At 32.0% G+C, this 6,378-nt stretch overlaps 1 non-coding gene across 1 annotated transcript; it reads left to right on the top strand.

The window, feature by feature from the left end:
- Window positions 1-4,211: 4,211 nt before the first annotated feature.
- Window positions 4,212-4,318, top strand: LOC133813457 (small nucleolar RNA R71). Its single transcript, XR_009884467.1, has one exon. It is a non-coding gene; the product is annotated as a small nucleolar RNA R71 (small nucleolar RNA).
- The last annotated feature ends 2,060 nt before the right edge of the window (window positions 4,319-6,378 follow it).

Genomic DNA, 6,378 nt, shown 5'->3' with positions numbered 1-6,378 from the left:
TGAGTCTTAAGGACCAATCTTTTCTAGTTGGATTCACAGTTTTTTCTAAAATGTGCTTAACTTCCCTATTAGACACTTCAACTTGACCACTAGTTTGTGGGTGATATGGTGTTGAGACTTTATGTGTAATGCCATATTGTTTCATCAAATGTTCAAATGGCCTATTACAAAAATGTGTACCGTTATCACTAATTATAGCACGTGGTGAACCAAAACGGGAAAATATATTTTCTTTCAAAAACCGAAGCACAACTTTGTGGTCATTAGTGTGGCATGCAATAGCTTCAACCCATTTAGACACATAATCAACTCCAACAAGAATATAAAGATTACAAAAAGAGTTAGGAAATGGTCCCATAAAATCAATGCCCCAAACATCAAATATGTCAATAATAAGAATAGGATTTAAAGGCATCATGTTTCTTTTAGTTAAACTTCCTAACTTTTGGCAACGTTCACAAGCTTTACAATAAACGTATGTATCATGAAAGATAGTAGGCCAATAAAAACCACATTGTAAAACTTTAGCAGCTGTTTTCTTACCACTAAAATGTCCTCCACATGCATGATCATGACAAAAAGATATGATTTTAGATTGGTCACAATTTGGAATGCATCTTCTAATTATTTGATCAGGGCAATATTTAAACAAGTAAGGATCATCCCAAATAAAAATTTTCACCTCAGAATAAAATTTAGATTTATCATGCTTAGACCAATGAGATGGTATTTCTTTAGTGACCAAATAATTAACAATATCAGCATACCAAGGTAATGAAGAAATATACATCAATTGTTCATCAGGAAAAGTTTCAGTGATAGGAGTGGAATCATGTATAGTTTCAACAACTAGTCTAGATAAATGATCAGCAACAACATTTTCAGATCCTTTTTTATCACGTATTTCTAAGTCGAATTCTTGTAAAAGTAGGATCCAACGGATCAAACGAGACTTAGCATCTTTTTTCGATAAGAGATATTTTAATGCAGCATGATCAGAATAGACAATAATTTTAGATCCTAACAAATAAGATCTAAATTTCTCCAATGCAAAAACAACAGCAAGCAATTCTTTTTCGGTTGTGGAATAATTTAATTGAGCATCATTTAAAGTTTTGCTAGCATAGTAAATTACATGAGGTATTTTTTCAAGTCTTTGTCCTAAGACAGCACCTATAGCATAATCAGAAGCATCACACATTATTTCAAAAGGTATTTTCCAATCAGGAGGTCGAATAATGGGTGCAGTAGTCAACAAATGTTTTAATTTTTCAAAGGCAACATGGCAATTATTATCAAAGACGAAAACATTTTCTTTTCCAAGTAAATGGCATAAAGGCCGAGAAATTTTGCTAAAGTCTTTTATAAATCTTCTATAAAAACCGGCATGGCCTAAGAATGATCTAATTTCTTTCACAGTTTTAGGTGGGGGAAGTTTTGAAATAAGATCAACTTTAGCTTTATCAACTTCTATTCCATCAGATGAGATTACATGACCTAAAACAATTCCTTTTTTAACCATAAAATGACATTTTTCCCAGTTAAGCACAAGGTTTTTCTCTTTGCAACGAATTAAAACAAGTGAAAGATGGTGCAAACATTCATCAAAAGAGGAACCGAACACAGAAAAATCATCCATAAATACTTCAAGAAATCTTTCAACCATATCAGAAAAAATCGAAATCATACATCTTTGCAAAGTCACGGGTGCATTACATAATCCAAAAGGCATGCGACGATAGGCAAAAGTCCCAAAAGGGCATGTAAATGTAGTCTTTTCTTGATCTTCTGGGGCAATGGGGATTTGGTTATATCCCGAATACCCATCAAGAAAACAATAATATGCATGGCCAGCTAATCGTTCAAGCATTTGATCAATAAAAGGTAATGGAAAATGATCTTTTCTAGTAACATTATTCAACTTTCTATAATCTATGCACACACTCCACCCCGTTTGTACTCTAGTGGGGATTAATTCATTTTTCTCATTTTCAACAACTGTGATCCCAGACTTCTTAGGCACAACTTGAACTGGACTAACCCATTGACTATCAGAAATAAGGTAAATGATACCTACGTCTAACAATTTTATGACCTCTTATCTAACTACTTCTTTCATATTTGGATTTAGCCTTCTTTGACATTCCCGAGAGGTTTTAGCATTCTCTTCTAGATGGATTCTATGCATACATATGGATGGGATAATTCCTTTAATGTCTCCAATGGTCCAACCTATGGCTTCTTTATGTTTTCTAAGGACATCTAACAATTTACCTTCTTGTTCTTTATCTAGAGCGGATGCTATGATAACAGGTAAGGTTTCAGACTCTCCTAGAAAAGCATATTTTAAATTTTCTGGCAAAGGTTTAACGTCTAACTTTGGAGACTCAGAAATTGATTGAACATGACCTAAGGGTGAAAAATGTTCAACTTTGGTTTCATTTAAGGGTATAGGCTCTACCAACGAATTCACATCATCATTAGAGTCATCAACATGCAAGTTCATACCAAAGTATTTTTCACAAAAATCAAATAAGTCATTTCCATCATTTTCACAAATATTATCTATCATGTTAACTTCATGCACTTCTTCACACTCAACAGATTTAACCACATTAAAAACATTCAATTCAACAGTCATATTTCCAAAAGATAATTTCAAAACACCATTACGACAATTTATGATTGCATTAGATGTAGCTAAGAATGGTCTACCTAAAATGATAGGAATTTGAGCATGCATATTTTCCACAGGTTGAGTATCAAGAACAATGAAGTCAACAGGAAAATAAAATTTATCAACTTTTATCAAAACATCCTCTATAATGCCTCTAGGAATTTTCACAGAACGATCGGCTAATTGAAGAGTTATAGAGGTAGGTTTTAGCTCACCAAGACCAAGTTGCTTATAAACAGAATAAGGCAATAAATTTACACTAGCACCCAAATCAAGTAAAGCTTTGTTAATAAAATGATCACCAATAATGCATGAAATTGTGGGACACCCAGGATCTTTATATTTAACAAGACTCTTATATTGAATAATGGAACTAGCTTGTTCAGTTAAAAACGCCTTTTTAGGAACATTAGTGTTTCTTTTAACAGTACAAAGTTCCTTTAAAAATTTAAAGTAGGCAGGAATTTGTTTAATGGCATCTAAGAAAGGGATATTGATACTAACTTGTTTAAAAACTTCTAAGATGTCATTATATTGGCCGCCTTTTTTAATTGGAAGTAATATTTGTGGGAATGGGGCTTTTGGAATAAAAGGATGGATTGGAGTTTCTTTGTTTGATGAGTCATTGAGATTAGAACTAGAAGGCTGACTCTTTTCTTTTTCTTTTTCATTTTCAACCTCGGGTATGTAATCGGGTTTGACAATTTTCTTTCCAGACCTAAGAGTTGAAATTGATTTGACTTCTCCATTATGACTAGACTTTCCTATCTCATATTGACCTTTTGGATTAGGGATAGGTTGACTAGGGAATGTTCATTTTTCTCTATCAGCTAAAGCAGTGGCGAGTTGTCCTACTTGTGTCTCGAGTTTGGTAATTGATTGAGATTGATTTTGTAGGATTTGTTGGGTGGATTGCATAAATTGTTGTAAAGTATCTTCTAAGGAAGGTTTTCTTTGTTGCGGATATGGTTGATTTTGTGGGGCATGAGCTTGGTTTTGTGTGTTGTATTGGTGCCCTTGATTCATTTGGGGTTGGTTTTGTCTCCATGAAAAGTTTGGATGGTTTCTCCAATTTGGATTGTAGGTGGACGAAAATGGGCTATCATTTGGTTTCCCATAAGAATGAAGAGCATTGGCCTCCTCAGAAAAGGCTTCTTGGTAGGAAGGGCATGATTGGGCATTATGGCAAGGACTAGAACATATAGAACAAACATCTTTTCTAGGTTGAATTGGAGAGTTTATAGTTTGGCTTATGGCTAAAGCTTCTACTTTTCTCGCTAATTTGTCTAAGGATGTTCTTAAGTCTAATTCTTCTTTCACTTCATACCTTCCTCCTCTTTTTGGTGAATTAGTTGACCTAGACCTAGGATCAAAATAATTCCATTGTTGTGAATTGACAGATAAATCTTCAAGGGCGTCCCACGCCTCATGTCCTTGAAATTTTAAAAATTTTCCAGTATGCATAGATTGAATCATTTGACGATTAGAGGGAGTCAAACCATCATAAAAATATTTTACAAGTCTCCATTTTTCAAAACCATGATGAGGACATTTTAATAATAAATCTTTAAATCTTTCCCAACATTCATAAAACTCTTCATTATCTTTTTGAAAAAACTCGGAGATTTCTCTCCTTAGACTATCAGTTTTAGACATAGGAAAAAATTTCAGTAAGAATTTATTATAAAGTTGATCCCAGGTAGTTATAGACCCCGTGGGAAGGGAATTTAACCAAGCTTTTGATTTGTCTTTTAATGAAAAAGGGAACAATCTTAGTTTGACCGACTCATCAGAAAAATTTTGAAATTTAAATGTTGAGCAAATTTCTAAGAAATCTTTGACATGCATGTAAGGATCCTCTCTATCTAACCCATAAAAAGAAGGCAACAATTGAATGATTGATGGTTTAAGCTCAAAATGAGTAGCAGAAGTAGTAGGTAAAACAATGCATGATGGAGCATTAGATGAAATAGGTGCAAAATATTCAAGCAAAGTTTTTTCAGGCACAACATTTTCATCAACAATATTAGCAATGGGTTCCATGATGCTCAAATTTTTACTAACACTTTCAATTTCAAACAAAGATAAACGTCTTTTTACTAATCATTTTTTAGAGTTACGTTCCCAATGATGCATACAATTTTCACAAACAAGGCAACAATGATAATCTCAAACAAGCAATTTTCTGATGTGGAAGATCAGTTAAAACCGCAACCACAGAGCATACTTAGAATTTTTAGAGATTTCACAACAATAATTCTTATGGTTTACTTGTCCCCAGGCCTATTTGATTCCACTTACTCGCGCACTACTAACAACTCCCCGAGGTTAATTAGTAGAGGCGGATGGGAATTTTGGTCAAATTTCCTTTAAGCAAGAATTGCTTATGGTGAAAGGACAAGATTTAGGTTTTTTTTTTTTTTTTTTTCAAGTATTTTTCACAATATTACGCTAAAATATTAAAGAAGACAAAGAAAAATAAGGAAAAAATTAAATAAGACTAAAATTTAAGCAAGAGTAGGGAGGCATAGCATGCCATCAACCATAACAAAATTAAGGTAAAAACTAGGAGGCACAAGTGCCATCAACTTAAACATAAGATAGAGGACTAGGAGGCAAAAATTGCCATCAACTAGCTAGGAGGCAAAATTGCCATCAACTAGTAATTTGCGGAAATTAAATAAAATAAAAATTACAACAATATAAATAAAGAAAATTACAACAAATGTCAAGAGGCACAAGTGCCATCAATTAACAAAGATATAAAAGAAATAAAATTACAACAAAATTATAACAAAATTAGGAGGCACAAGTGCCATCGACTATAAAAATTAAAAGGATAGATAGGAGGCACAAGTGCCGTCAACTAAAAAAAAAACAATAAATATAAATATAAGTATATTTTTTTTTATGGGTGGTTGAACCGTCCCAAATTTCTTTTTATCTTTTTTTTTTTTTAGATTTTATAGATATATATTTTTTTAGTTTTTTTTTTTTAAGTGTAAAAAAATTAAAATAACTAGTAGAAGAATTCACTAACCTTGAGATAAATTCGTTTCTTTTCTCTTGCAACTCCCCGGCAACGGCGCCAAAAACTTGATGGACCCAAAACAGGTATGTTTAAAAATTTATATATCGCAAGCGCACGAATCGTCCATATAGAATAGTGATCGTAAGCAAGGATGTCGAACCCAAAGGAGTTGTCTAAAATCGAAAAATGAAACTATTTTAAATCAAAAGTAATAAATTCTAACCTAGTTCCAAAGATTGATAAGTTTTAATATTATGAACATAAAATAAAAGATTGAAAAATAAAGCTATTTAAGATAATGAAAATAAACCAATAATGAGTTGAAAATAAGTGTTAAAAAAAAAGATTATTAAGATACTAGAATCCACAAAATGTAAGTTTAATAATATTTATTAGTATATTGATTCCCAAGTGTTAGTGATAGTTAAAATAATTTAAACTATCCTTTTTCAAAAAGATTTATAATTTCAAACACAAATTTCTTATAAAAAGATAGGATTTTTCTTTACTTTTCAAAATTATAATTTCAAAGCATTTAGTGTAAATCAATCTAATGAAATAACAAATAAATCAATGAACATTATTTATAAGGCAAAACATAATATTTTTGTTCTAAGCATGGATGTGTACAATTTAATGACACATCTTACACAAAGAATATTATGTTTAT

This window comes from Humulus lupulus, chromosome 1, assembly GCF_963169125.1.
Source record: "Humulus lupulus chromosome 1, drHumLupu1.1, whole genome shotgun sequence".
Classification (NCBI taxonomy): domain Eukaryota; kingdom Viridiplantae; phylum Streptophyta; class Magnoliopsida; order Rosales; family Cannabaceae; genus Humulus; species Humulus lupulus.
Note: the sequence above shows the minus strand (reverse complement) of the source record. Positions and strands in the feature narration are given on the sequence as shown.